Genomic DNA, 15,798 nt, shown 5'->3' with positions numbered 1-15,798 from the left:
TTTAAATGGTTGCTGAACAGCCAATGTATGTACAGGTGCTGCATGTTTTATTGACAGTATGCTGGATGCAAGTGACAGCAGGTGATTTTATGTTTGGCCGTGACACTGTTATCCCACTGTTACTATGAATAAATACAGACAGAGATGGAGAAAATGTGTTTATATTAGCTAATTGTCACACATTTTCTTTGATACAGGACAGTTGATAGCAGCTCTGGAAATTAAGATTTTCATGAAGCTACTTTTGTGCCATTTAAATTATTTAAAAGCAGGGCTAGAACATGAGAATGATGAAACCTGAGCTCAAAAGTATAACAGTCAAGATAGAATTGTCCAAGCAGCAGTCCTAAGAGAAAGTTAAGACTGATGAGGAACTACCTCAGTCTTGTTGCTTTAAAAGCAGGCTTCCTGGCCAAATTTCTACATCGTAAACCCAGAATATCTTCATAGAGGGAGAACAGGAAGGACATGACCTCCAAAAAATTATAAAAGCTTTTCATTTCTTTTCTTTGTCCACAAACAGAACTGCCTCAGCTGAGGAACTCCCACAAACATACAGGAGGTGCCACATCTATTCATCACTTGCAAAAAGATGGACTTGTGTGCTGTTATGAAGACCACAAACAAGACACACTTGTGATTACTGTTCTAACTAATTTAAGATTGGTAGGTGCCAGTCTTTATCTACTTTCTGTAATGTCAAACAGAAGCCATATTCACTGGATCCCTTTTTCTTGAACTGTGAAAGTTACCTTGATGTATTTTTCTGCCTGTGTCATTATCTCATCCTTTTTGTTCTGTCCTAAGATCTAAGATCTGATTAACGTGGCATGAATCAAAAGCAGACAATATGAAGGAAGAAGGAAAGAAAGACCATGTGCAGTCTGAGCTGTCTGAACAAAGTTTTATGTCTAAAGTTGTGCTTTTTTCTCTCAGAGCCCCTGAGGCTTTTCTGTCCCAATTAGCAGCAGTGCATCTGTGCTGATTAGTCAACAGCTTTTCAGTCCCTGCCAGCAAAGGAAGCCAAAAAATGGAAGAAGGAACTCTTGGCCTAGATTCCCAACTATTCAAAGTCTAACAAGGTGAAGTGGCATGCATTAAATACAAAGACGAATGCAGCCAAGTTGTTTGCCTTCCAAGGGGCTGTGGAGAAAGACAAAGAGATTCAGTCTGCACTACTTCCATTCTCATTCAGATGGGAGACAAAAAGAATGAATTTATTACCAGGTGGGATTTGCTTTTTTCCATTAAAAGGTAGTATAATTTCCAGTATGAAGAACAACCAAGAAATATTACTCAAGTACAAGAAATACCACTCATGATGACCCTAAAACTGTTTATTCAAAGCAATAGTTCAATGTCTTGATTAAATACGTTAATTTGCATTCTTTTCATCCCAATCGCCAGAATAAACGTTGGCACTGTATGTTTCTGCAAACCAGAGGTTATGTTGAAACTACACAGTTCAGATTTTCAGTTCTGGGACAAAGCTGTGTTTAAAGCCTGGTTGGCTTTAGAGACAAAAGACATTTGGTTAGGGTTACGAAAAGATGGGTTAAAAATGGTTTTAGGACCACAAATATGGCTGAAAACTCTCAGACTACAAAAACAGTTACAAATCTGAATTTCCCTTGGGGATGGATAAAGTATCTATCTAAAATATCTCAAATGGATAAATTTGCTAAAATGACAGTGGTCATTTGCTTGGCAGCCATCTTGCGTGAATGTTGATGTGATGTATGAAAAACATACAAAACTAACATAAACATGGTTTGCAGAAACGTGTTCATACTACATTTAAATACTTATAACTTATTTACATACCGTATATTGTTTGGTTAACCCCATTTTATGAACAGGAATTTGTTATTTTAGGAAGGGTATCTTGTCGCATTTCTGTGCAGTTCTAGCATACAGTATAGTGCTCTAAAACTTTAATTCTTGTTTTTACATTTCTTTACGCATATATTATACTATTATACAGGCGTATTTTTTAAAGTTGGACACAGCCAATTGTCCCCCCACTGACTACCATCATGTTTGAAAAAGTGCCCTCTTGGATGCCTCATATGGTAGATAAAACATGAAACATTAACATAGTACTCTGTGTGGTTCAATATGCAAAACATGATTAAGTGACCTGCAGGGGCAAAATGACATGCAGTGCACTAATGTGTGCCCTTAAAATAAAGAAGACATGATGCAGTGCACTTAAGAAAATGTGAGACAGAGCTGCACAGGATACCCTACAGGCTAGAAAATCAATTTCCTCTGAATGACTAAATAGTTAATAGTTACATGTGTGTTTTTATTACATAAGTGCACAAGTTACAAAATCTCAGATCGTAAAATAATTGTTTCACCAAAAATACATGCTGTCCCATTACTTTCAGCATGGCTCATTTTTATTTTTTGTCCCTGCCTTTCTGACAGCTTGATTTGAATAAAATTCAAACAATGGGTTATTTCCACTTGATTTGGTACAAAGTTACCCAACAAACTCCCAGTAATCCAGTACTCCTGATGATCCTCTGAAAATAATGACAGAATTAATACAACTCTTCATTGGCACTAAGAATATTACCTCTTATTGCCGTGTGTTTCTCTCTGTGGGACAAGTTCTTGTACATACACAGCCACGTACACACACATGCACGCTCACGTGCGCGCAAACACACACACACAGGCTTAGCAGGCTTCCTTGGTGGGTTAAGTGCCAGGCTTGTGAGTCTGGTCAGGTTTTATCCCACAATAAGCTGATGGTCAGGGGTCTGTCTGTTGTTCAGGCAGATGGTGAAGGGCTGGAAGGAGGGGTGTACAGCGGGAGTGTGAGACCACATTAAAAGACATGGACAAGTAAAGAATGATGACTCGAGTGACCATTATCCCTATGTCAGCAGTATCCCAGTTATTAAATCCATCCATATTAATACATCTCATATGTCACAGCAACATAATAGAGTTGATACAATTATCAGAATCCCTGACCAGTTTTTACACTTTATAAATTTATAAATAATGTCAAAGTAAAGTAAAAACAATTCCAGGGCACTCAACACTATCACTGTAATGAAAAATAAGGTATTTTTACTCTCAAAAATCAAGTTTACATTGAGGAATATGTTGTAAACATATTGGATGGAGCATTGACTAAAAAACCACAAAAGAGATTCATCTTCATAACTATTTATGGAGATTTTGTTCCTTCCTTAAAAATGAACAACAGCGGGTGGTTTGAATAAAAATAATGTATAAAATATTTACCAAGTTACAATATAATCTTTTTTATTTTATAATGTGTGCTGCAACAGAGAGGATTCACCATTGATTTAATCCACAGGTCCAGGAGAATTTATGGAATTACTGTATTATATTCCTTACATAAAGTTCCACAGACAAAAAAATAATCCTAACATTTAAAAAATGAGGTTATAATAAGCCAGTGTGTTACAAATTATTTGTGAATGGTGGTGACAGCACTCACTTGTTTAGATGTTGATTTGCATGTTTGGAAATGGTTGTCAAGGAGCCTCTTGTGATGCATTATTAATGAGCAATATTATATAACAAACTGGGGTTGACACATTCAATAATAACAGCACCATCTCTGTTGTCGCTCCTGAACCCTTAAGCCTAGTCTAAAGTGCTCTACCAGATCTCTGATTGATGCTTTTACATTATCCCAGCACATGGACTCAGGTCAATTTCAGTTACTTTATAGTATAGAGTTTCAAGTACGTTCCATACACAAAGCAGCTGAGGTGCCATATCCTGCAATAAACAGCATGTCTTCTTTATAAATGCCTGACACCAGACAGTCAGTCTTTGTAGCGTTACTTGTTAAGTTGACGTTGTGAGAAAGTCTCCTATCCTTCTCTCACTACAGAAAGCAAACTAATGCTTCTTCTCATTAGCCTGTCAGCCCATACAGTCACTGGCAATGACTGCGATAAGAGCACAGTTCCCTCTAATGTGTCCGTCACACATTAACCCTACATCACTCAGAAGCTCTTCTGTCTCCATCTTGGGCATCAGGCCTCTGTGCACTTCCAGAAAGCTTTTAAACTTTTTAAGCTGCTGGCAGCACCAACAAACATTAGGGTTTGTCTTTGTGCTGCTTTAGCCAGTTTACAACAGTTCTGTCGGTATTGTGGTAGGCGATGAAACTTCCTTTCAAGATTTACTGAAACTAAAAGACAAAGCTGTTAGCAAAATATACCACTCGCAAAAACGACATTTGGGGTATTGGAGTGGCGGGTGGGTGTGTAGTGTATCCGAATTTCAGCCCAGAAACCAGAGTTTGCATGTCGTTTCAGACAAACAAGTATTGCTGTTTTTTTAAAAAAAACAATAACTACAGACTTTTGCAGGTTTTAGTTGCTTAACCATAAAAAGTACTCAACTCATTTAGCATTGTACTCCTATAACACTCTCAGGCTAACAATGGACAGTTAAAGGAGGATGAAATTTGATGTGCCAGAAACAGAGATGCTGCCTTTTTTTATTCAACACCTTCTTTGTCAAAACCTGACGCCTACATTACCCACAATGCCACTCAAATACTGACAGTTCTGGGGGAGATTCAAGTCAGTAGCAGCTAATGTAGCCTTGAGCCATTAGTCACCAGCAGACATGAGGAGTAGGCTGGTAAACTGACTTCTTTGTGACTCTGGAATAGATTTTTAGTCTTCATTCCTTACTGATGATGACACAAGTGGCATCACTTATGACAATACTGGACTGGACTGGAGTGGCACATTTAGCAATAAAAAGAAAAACGAAATAGAAAAACAAATATAGCAAGAAGGGAGAAGGTAGGAAGAAATATTCCCTTTCCCTCGTTGGAGGGGCTTGGAAAAAAATGACAAATAAATTGTATTGACACTACTGAAATGTACTGATTGTAGCAGTACATGCATGTGTGCACTTACTGAGAGGTCAACTATTATTTGGCTGCTGGCATGTTAGTCTTGGAGATCAGCATACTAAATGTGGAGGGAAGCTCTGGAAGTATGACTTTCAGAACTAATAAATAATAGGTTACCAATAAGTAAGTTCCACCTGCAGACATAGCGCTTCCATTTTCAGTATGCAACACTATCAACAGGTAACTTCCAAGAGCAACTAACCAACCAAGTAACTAACTAATGAGTTTGGAATTGGAAGATAAAAAATTTTGACGTCTAACTTCTAAAATTAGTTTGTCAGGTTCCATATTGAATTTTCAAACATCCAAATTGGAAAACGTATGATTATGATTATGATTGGGGTTATACCGATATTATGATTATGATTGTGATTAAGATATTATGATTTAGAAGGGAACATATTATCCTTCTCAAGGATAATATGTTCCCTTCTAAATTCCGTATCTTCCATAGCTTCCATTGCCCAGCATTTAAAATTGTCTCTTCCAATCTGACCTCCAAATGTAGCACTGGTACATCTGCATTTCCAAAGACATTACAGATTATGACATTACAGATTATATCTAGAAGTTGAATATTGTTGGTTTGTTTATGTTTTTGTTTTTTAAACGGATATTATGTCTACCTCTTTGTGAACTGACTTGACAAACCCAGTACTGTGTGGAATGGTTTCAATAGTCAGCAGTGTCAGTTTGTCTGTTTGTTTGTCTCTTTTCAAATGTGGTGAGAACTGTCATATTTTGGCATTTAGTTTGAAGGATCCAAAACTATAAAATGATTTCAAAGTTGTTATGGAAGGATGGGGTTTGGGAATGTGTCAGTTCCTACTGGGATGAAATCATAGTATCTTCTACTGTTGTGGAAGGAATGATTTGACCTAAAGTTACCCTTCACTGAGCAGGGAGGACCAAAGGAAGCAGGAAATTACTGTAATTGAGGAAGATTTTTTAATTTATTCTCTGAGCACAAGTGAATAGGCCAGCCAGTGCCAGCAAATGATATCATAATCATGCACATGTTCATATTATGAGGAATGGCCATCTCTGCACAGTCAATATTCCTCGCTTCAGTCAGGCCACATACATAAATAGCACAAATATGTAAGCCTTATGACAGAGGAGAGTGAAATGACATTAGTAAACAACTTTAAAATATGATCTATAATGGATAGTAACTAGGAAGTTTAAACATTATTACTGTACATTGTATTTCCAGAATCAAAATTTCCAGAAATGTGTATAAGACTCAATACAAGAGATGTCTGTCATGGTAACAAATCTAGAGAATCTGTCTTAAGTTAAATAGTTTAATCAGCAAAACATACTATATTTATACTAAATATAACTCAAATGATTATGCGAAATGTGAAAGGTGTTGCTCATTCTGACAAAGCAATGGAAAAATTGTCTTGCATACACATGGGCTCTTGCTGTCGTGCAGGCTCTGTTGAAGGCCTCGTGCCAAAACACGTCAACAGATTGTTAGCCAATTCACTGCAAATACATGTAACCAAATGTAGATGTTTTTGATAAGCAGATAAACAGCTTATACTGTGAGCATAGTATTAGCCAAGAGTCAGTGAGATACTCGGTCATCAGCAGTGGGCAGAAGCGACATATAGAGCCAAGGTATTTTCACATCTTACTCAGTGACTTGAGTATTTATTTTCATCAAACCAGAGGTGATTGTAGAAAGATAAGCCAAAATGTTTTTATGAGTTTTATTTTGTTTCATTTAAATGAGATGTGTTTTAAAATGAGCTAAGAAGGCTATTAAACTCATCTTGGTTTGATAATAGAGAGAAACGTCAGAATTCAGAAAGTATATGGTTGCTTTGTTTTTTGTGCTTAGTAAGAAAAATAGGGGATTATCAGGCTGTCACCTCTCAAGGTTCCTCATGCATACACATTATGTGTCTCATAATAGTAGTGACATGGAAGGGAGTCAATGGGGACTTTTCAAAACACCAGCAATGTAAAGTCAATTCCAAAGTGAAAATGCCAACAAATATATATACCAACACCAACATGACCAGCACATACATTTTTCTGTAGATTGAAAATAGGACATTTTGATATGAATAATTGGTCATTGTGGCTGTAGAGGTGCAGTTCCCATGCTCAGTGATCAGTCATATTTTGCATAGAAAGCGTTGGAACAGTTAACAATATCAGGAAGTTTGCTCTCATATCCTTGAACTCTAACTATAGTAGGCCACTAACAAAGTCATCCATCAGCCAGCATAGACACGGACTAATTGTTGATCTCTTGTCACTTAAGAGAAACGCTGGAAGCCGGCAAGACGTATATGTTTACATTTTTGCCTCACCTATGATGTGCTAGTATGATCGCTTACGTGTTAAAATTTTAAAATGTTGCAGTAATGGCTAATGGCTGATGGGAGTGATGAAGCACATTGGTGAATCAAGCCAGTTGTGCACTCCATTAAAATATCACTCATCTTTTCCATGTCTTGGGCCTTCCAGTGAGGTGAATTAATGGCCATAATGGTGAGGGTGGAGTCTGATGCACTAGAATTTATGTCCTGCACGTTGACCCAGGCAGCAGACTCTTACAGCATTTTCACATTATGCAAAATGGGTGGCAGCAGCTTTCCTAGGATCCTTTTGCTGCAAATAAGCTAGCAATGGGGGAACTGAACCTAATGCATTTATAGTTTAATTGGCCCTGACACTTTATTGTATTTCCTTCCCACTTTGCTAATGCCCTAGGGAGCTCTGGCCCTGGCTGGTGCCTCATTGGCGAAACCTGAGCTCAATCAGGAAGATAGACTCTCCCAATAAGGACCTCCTGATTGTGCCTTGTCAGAGATTCTGCCTCCAAGTCGACTTTCTGATTGGGGGGAGAGAGCTGTAGAGAGTCAAATATGTCGTCCAGACACACTCATTAAGTTTGACAAGGCCACCACTAATCATGTCTTCAGTTGACGCTGCAGTAACTGATAGCCAAGCTGATGGAGGGTAGAATGAGGAAAGTGGCGATTTTACTGCTCCTACGATGTTTTCCTCAGTAGTTCTTTGATATTAGATGTCTAGACTTAATCCCTGTTTTCTGTAAAAATGCCTGCAACTGGATACTGTAGTTATTGATGTTCTATAGAGGCATGTATTGACCTTACGCTTGACAATATCCAAAGTGACAGTCAGAGAGTCAGAGCTGTCCTGGCATCCATGCAAAATTTGTGTGTATCATCAGTAAGTCATAGCCCAAATGTCAAACATTTGCTGTTGAGAAATGCAACTCAACATCACGCTATGGTGCCCAGTTACATAACCTGACAATCAGACTTACTTCTCAACAGTATTGTTGTTCAAGCAGTTTATAACTTGTTTCTATTAAGTTAAGAACCTGCAAGAACAGGGGAGCGCAAGTACCACAAAATGTGTGGTAATGTGGCAGCTAGCAAAAAGCTAAAATCTGGTATTCAAGTAATAGCAGAGACAAATAATAGCCAGGCCTGCACAAACAAATAAAGGCCTGGTATAAAATCATCAATGGCAATTGAATTACGTGTACTATAACAATTCACATGTAAAACTCTGCATTGTTTACATTTCTGCAGCGTTCCATTAGTAAAAATTCAGTACAGGTTAGAGGAATACTCACCATTCTGTTTTTTTTTTTAACAGAGACACAGTCATTATGTTAGACTTATAAAATATATCATACTATAGTATAATTTTTAATTATATCAATACTTCAAATTGCTTTTCAATCCTGAAGAACTTTATTGTAAAGCAATAGCGATCAAAACTCCAAAGTAAAAGGCAATTAGAAATAATGAGTGACCAGTGGTGAGTATGATATGACTCTGCTGTAGTGATGTTAGTGCTGTGGAAATGTACTTTACACTAAATTATTCAATGCAGAATAACACAGAGGAAGTTTTGAGTTTGCTCTCACTGAGGGAACAGGGGAAATCTGTAATACAAACCTGAGGATCTTTGGTTCAGTGTGCTGATAATATGCTGCCTGATGCTGTCACCATATCATCCACAATGAACATTCCCATCTCCATCGCAATCCTGAGAGATCCAATCCCCCACAGTCCAACAGGATATACTCTGATAGCTCAATTAGTTGCCCAATCAACTATGAAAAAACCCCATACAGACTCAACTGAGCATACTGACCCATCTGAAGATCTTCCTCTTAACTTGCAAACATACTTTAAAATGAACCTGGTGGTACCTGACACAAGAATCAAAATATTTCAAGCAGCTTGTGAACATTGACTCATATATTTGCTGGTGATGACATTGTCAAATGCGAATATTTGTCCCGCAGCAAAGCATACAAGTGTGGTTTGCAAGAGGCAGCATGTTGAAGTATTTTGCAACACTCAAACACATGCAAACACAGAAGTGTACCTCACTAAACTCTGAGATAAGCCGTGCATGAACATGCTGTACCTTTGATTTACCGGACAGCTTCTGCCATGTCACCCTGGATCTTCTGTACCAATGCAGATGTTTTTAGAACATCCATAAGCCTCCATAAGTCACAAAGATATTTGTACTTAACCAAAGGAGCTGTTGGAGTGTTAGGAGATAAGAATGGAAGAATGTGATGAGTGGTGTGGGGAGACACTTTAGCCCTCCGCTCATCTGAGCTTCAGCTGCATTCCTATTGAGAAAAAGAAAGAGCGAGGGATTACAAGCAGTGCTGAGGCTTTATTAACTGTCATAACTGCTGCCTGACAGGAAACAAGTGAGACGGAAAAACAGACCGGGAGCTGGCGAAATATGACAACAGCATGATTCAGAGCGGTGAGTGCAGCTCAGGCAGGCAGACTCAAAAATCAACCCTCACAAACGTCTAGCGTACAGGAAACAAAGAAATTAATAAAGTGTGTAATGTTGCTACATGAGTCACTGCCTGTAGGCGTGCGGTGGTAGTGATGGCAAACAGCTTGAGGTCTAAAAATAACCCCAGTTCTGCCATGCTTATTTACATGAGTAGGGAATATTTAAAGTACAGTAGAAACTAAATAAGTAAGTCGTAAGAGTGTTTTCCATCCCTGGCTGACTTTCTTTTAACAACACTGAAGATGTTCTACTGTAACAAAAACACATATCACTGTCAATAACTCATAATCTCCTTGTCCAGCTGGCTTTAGCTATTACACTGGCAGGCTATATTGTACATAGCTCAGTTATGGCCGAGTGTATGATGTTTCTTTAGAAAGCCCAGTAATTAGACAAAGTGAAAAATAGGGATTGATGTGGTGGAGGATGAAGGACAGATAAATAATGCTGATAACATTTCACTATAACCAGGATCCTGTGGTGTCCCAGTGGCTCACCTGGTAGTGCGTATGCACCAACTAAAGGCAAATAAAGTCAAAAATAATTTTAAAAAAAGCCCAACCAAGCTAACCTTTCACAGATCTTTACCAGTTGTTTTTGGTGTCCAAACTTAACCATAGTTTGTTTGCCAAAACCACAATCTCTCCCTGTATTGAAAAAAGCTAGAATTTTAGCAAATGTCATGTAATAAACCTTTCTACACTCTACATTTCATCTGCCTGTGATGTTCGACACGAATGATATTGCTCTCTTTAGACTTTATTTGTAAATATTGTCGATTTTTTTAGTGGCTTTTCTTTCATATTTGACATGCGGATGGGCCACTAGTTGAAAGTCTGTGATAATTCTTAAAGACATGTAGAAATAGAAGTAAACTGAAATGTAACTTACACTTCAATGCTTCTTTGGTCATTTTCTTACCCTTAAGAAACATATGAATGAACAGCAGCCATGCTCTTATCTCCACATATACATATAGCATACACCTAACTGTCTGTGGAGTGTATGAGAGGATGAGCTGACATCTCTGTTTTTAGCAGAACACAAAGTGTCCTGATTCATCTCTGAGATGTTCGGCATATGTCCTGATTTCAGATGCCAATCCTCCAAAAATACAAGCAGCAATATTTTTAAATGTATCGCGCACAGCTCCCACCCACACATAAAATAACTAATTCTCCTGCAGAGACATCATAACAGCTTGTAAATCTGTCACTCTTACCTTGTTGTGCTGGTTGCCATGACAGTGAGGCAGGTCTAAGTGTTGCCTTATCGTCATCACCTACAGCAGTTGTTCTTGTCAGTTATCACCCTGTGCAACTTCAGTCATGCTTCAAAGACTCTTGTTTTAATGAAGAATCAAATTTACTTGTTTCGGCCTACTAACTACTTATCCACTATGAGCTTTGTTTACATGCTTTAACAGGAGAAGAAAAGAATCCTTGGCAACTGGACATAGCATGTGCATGTGAATATATGATAATAATGATCTGCTGGGCTCCTATTAATCCCGTTTCCTGCACTCTATGAGCAATGTTTACATTTTCTGTGTGCTGGAATATTACGTGGGCCCAGGTTTACTGTGTGATCATTTGACTGAACACGCATCAGAAACAACAGAATGCCTAAGAAATAGAATCATGAACAAACAGGGCTCTTAAGACTAGAAAACCAGACCAGGAGTCTAGTCTAGTGAGGCTGCATGTAGAGTATGCCACAGCTGGGATTAGAATACTAACATATTCATGTTCACCATGCCAGTGCTAACAGTCTGAAGCGGAGTAGCACGGGTGATTTTGTTGTCGTTTTCTGTATTTGCAGTATGTTTCTGTACTTGGTTGTGTTGTTTGTTTTTTGCATCTGGTTTCATAAATGTGTGTTGTTACACTGTGAAGATGTTTTCCTAAGTTGCAGTGCTTGGCCACCCTACATTGTGAACAAAAATTTATTTGACAAATTGGTCACATTTGGCATCCCTGGAGCCAAAATACTAGTGTTGCTAATAAGGATAGGGGGTGTCTTGTAGACTTGTAGGGGTGTATATGAGGAGAGCTAAGCTGAACTTCAGGTGAATAACCCAAATATAAACAAATGACATGACCATGTAGTTGCAGTTCTGCCTAAAAGCTAAGGCTCAGAGTTCATCTGTCACTGGAGACAGCAAACACCATGTGCTGATCAGGACCAAGAGATGTGATTGAAAGCTCCAGAACAGCTTCTAAATGACTTTGTTTCTACCTTTTCCTGGTCAAGAATAAACTTTAAACCTAAAAAAAAAAATAGTAAAATAGTTTTTTAATACAATTCTTTCATTACCGTTTGTGGGACACACATTCATATGCGTCTACAAAGGTCATAGAGTATCTGAAAAAAAAAAAAAAACATGACAGTGAGTGGAAGAAGCTTTACCTTTTGCTATCCCTCATTGAAATGCTACAGAAAATGGGTCTGGATGAGTCCTCTGAGTACTGTAAATACCTCTTAGTAAATACAAAGTGACAGGTATTTTTACGGTGATATCGTCTGACATCAGTGCTAATGGAAACATGGAAAATTCCTGCCCCAGGAAATCATGAATGTTACGTTGTTTGCCCAACAGCCTCAATCTCAGCAGATCAATACACTAATGAGTCCAGATGAAGAACCGAGGCACCATTCGTTTACATACCTTGTAATGACTCACAGCCTTGGCAGATGGCAAACAACGATGAACTTCCAAATCAATCAGTATTCCTGGCTGAAATTGCCAACACACATGGCACATTTTATTATGGGAGCTTGACAAACTGTTTGAATATACATAAACCTACAACAGACACAAATACATACATGTGCACGCACACACATGGACAGCAAATCAGATTGGTACCCAGTGCTAAATCGTTCATGATTTTGTGTCAGTTTTATGTCTATTGTATATAGTGGGTCTATTGTTTAATAGACAAGTAATCTTGTAGGATGTATTAAATGGGGAGTTATTTTTAAACCTGAAAATTAAGAATTATGTTCCATTAATAAAACAATGTCTGACTAATCTCTAATCGTATTTAGGCATATAGACAGTTTTGTGTCTACGTGCCGAGACTTTAATATACCCATTGCTGAGATTTATATTGCTGCCCAAGAATATCGGGAGTGAATGACATTTTGATTGTGATTTTTACGGCAGCAATGTCAGATTGTTTCCTTTTCAGTTCTTCCAAATGTCACTTTTTCACACTTTGAGCGCTACAAAGATAGATTCACACAAAATGTGTGTATAATGGAGGCAGATAGCTCATCAGAAACAAACATGACTTTGATGGTTATGCCAATCCTCATGTCCAAACAGTACTGTATAAATAACACCAGATGTCATTTGACATCCCCAATAAATCAGTTGCTATTCGCATCATGAGGACTTGTTTCATGGAACAGCGGGAGTCAAAGTTAAGGTGTTTGTTTTAGATAGCAGCATCCTGTCCATAACTGCTTCGCTAGCAACACTGATGAACTCAGCACTAGTAGCGGGCTGTGGGCTCAGTTCACAGTCCTTTCTGCATGGACTTTGCCATCTCCACTTGCATGTCCACATGTGGAACAATGTCCCAAAATACCTGAGCTCTGCTCAACTGTCAGCTCATGGTTGATCCAAGTTGCGATTGAAAAGTGGGTTTGAAATGGACATGTCCAACATACTGATTTATGTTGCTGCCCCAGTACAATGGGGGTGAACAACATTTTGGTTGTGATTCTTACTGCAACAACAACAACAAAAAAAGACTATCCATCCCTGTTTAAGTATAAAAGCAAGAAGTGATGCAACAAGTTTTAATTAAATGAAAAAATTTTAAAGTCAGTTGGTCATTAAAAAGCTAAAGCTAAAGCTTAAGATCATTCTAGGCTGCTTTATATATTCATTCTAATGCAAACCAGTCAGTAGCAACAGTAAATAAATGCTGTGTGAAATGTGTGTACCTCTGTGGTGATAAGATGCAACAATAGCCACATATACAGTGCATACTGTGTCTAGCAGGCTTTCCTGTAAAATCTGCATTTAAAAACAGTCCACACCAGAACTATCAGAGCAGGTCCCCAGCCACATGTGCCACTGTGAACAAGTCTAGGCAGCATGGAGGAGGAGGGGGGATGCAGAGTCATTGGGTGAGATGAAAGAGACTGCACACATACACACAGCTGTATACACTGACATGCATGTTTATATTATCAAAAGTGAAAATTGTCTGTGTTTAAAATCAGTACATTCATTTAACTGGGAAATGAAAGCACACAGCAAACAGCAGGGAGGAAACTGCTCAAGAGTGAAGTTATTGTAAGGTCACCAGAAGAGGTTGCAGCTCCAAAAACAAATGACAGCAAAGCTTTGCAGTATTATCACCGAGGCAAAAGTGATCAATGAGCAGCACCAACATGAAACAAAACAGCTGCTGGATGATTTACCACGTAGCAAACAGAAACAGTGAAAATATGCTGTCGTGACAAGTTTTATCAACAAAATGGGCTTCAGCATGAATGAGGTTTTCCAGAAATTATGAAATAGAACGATAAGGTCTGAACTCACACGATGATAAAAGACCAGCAGGCAGAGGGTGGAGAATGTTCCGGGAAGAAGTGAGAAGGATAAAAACAGGAGAAACTCTAACAGCTTGGCCCACTTAAGACAAAAACCGCTTTTGTTATCTTTCCTTCCTGCTGGATCTTGGTATTTACTGTCCTGAGCAGAGAGAGAGAGGGATTTTCTCTCAGGTCTGAAACCAGGACTGACTGCAGGACTGTCATCATGTGGACAAACGTTAGTGAGAAGCAGATGAGAAACAGAAACTAAAAAGGTCACAACATACTGTGACTGGTTGCACACACCTCAAAAATATGGCACATTTCAGTCTTCAGATCAAATATACCTGGATGTGTTTTATTTAATCATAAAGTATTATATTATATACTATATATATATACTATATATATATATATATATATATATATATATGTTTTTGTAGAAACAAGTAATGAATCATTGTGAAAACTGTGTTTAATATTATGACTATGATGTGCCAACATTACATATTCATCAGTCACTCATTGAACTGCCATTTTGAATCGCTTCATTCATACTGACGGTCTTGTTCTGTTATTGTTAGTCTATTAACCACTCAGTTGTGAGTGATGTATCCATACATCAGATGCCCTTTTCAGCCAACACAGAAGCTGCCGTAACAGTTGCTTTGTTATTAGCAATGTGGTGACAGTGGTGATAAAAAAGCTGCCTTATAGCAGGCAGAAACCTTGAAGCAGACCTGAGCTCTAGGTGGGCAAACATCTGCCTTGACCGGTTGATTTGAGAGAGAGAGAGAGAGAGAGAGATCCACAACATCAGCAATAACAACAATAGAAATTTGACTAATAATGAGTTTGCAATGATTCACTGCCTTGGCAGTGACTTGGGTAGGCCTCCAACTTTCCAGACCTAAACTTTGTCTTTAATTTTTTTTGTAACTGATTTGCATTGAACAACTGAGAGCAAGCCTCTGACCAATCAGATCTCCCTGTCAACCAGGGGTTTGTTTCACTAGATTTGCAACATACAATCATTTCCATTTCCCCTTTCACACATTTTGACATGTTTCACTGATCACCTGATCACTGATCACTAACACCTTATTTTTAACTTATTCATGAACATGCAAAAACTAAATCTCTTGGTAACTTGGAGGTGCCTTTGTGTCAAATTTGTTTTGCATCCTTTAAAGAAAATTTTTGATAAATATTGCTCACCTTCTACAGACTCTCTTAACAGTGTATGCCAGGCAACAATTTGGAAATTTTGGTGTGACAAAGTGTGACAATGCCTTTGTTGGCACACTTCCATAAGGTCAACACCAGTCAATTCTGAGAAGCGCTTCTTAGAAAAGCAGTTCTTGCAAACACATGTCTTACACAAGTGTTTCACCATCAGTGTGTTTGTGCATGAAAAAGAAAAATCACTTGTTATTTTATTTCAGCATACCTTTTTACATATCAGAGCACCACTTCAAATGACCGGC

This window comes from Scatophagus argus, chromosome 5 (genome assembly GCF_020382885.2).
Source record: "Scatophagus argus isolate fScaArg1 chromosome 5, fScaArg1.pri, whole genome shotgun sequence".
In the NCBI taxonomy this organism is placed as follows: domain Eukaryota; kingdom Metazoa; phylum Chordata; class Actinopteri; family Scatophagidae; genus Scatophagus; species Scatophagus argus.
Note: the sequence above shows the minus strand (reverse complement) of the source record.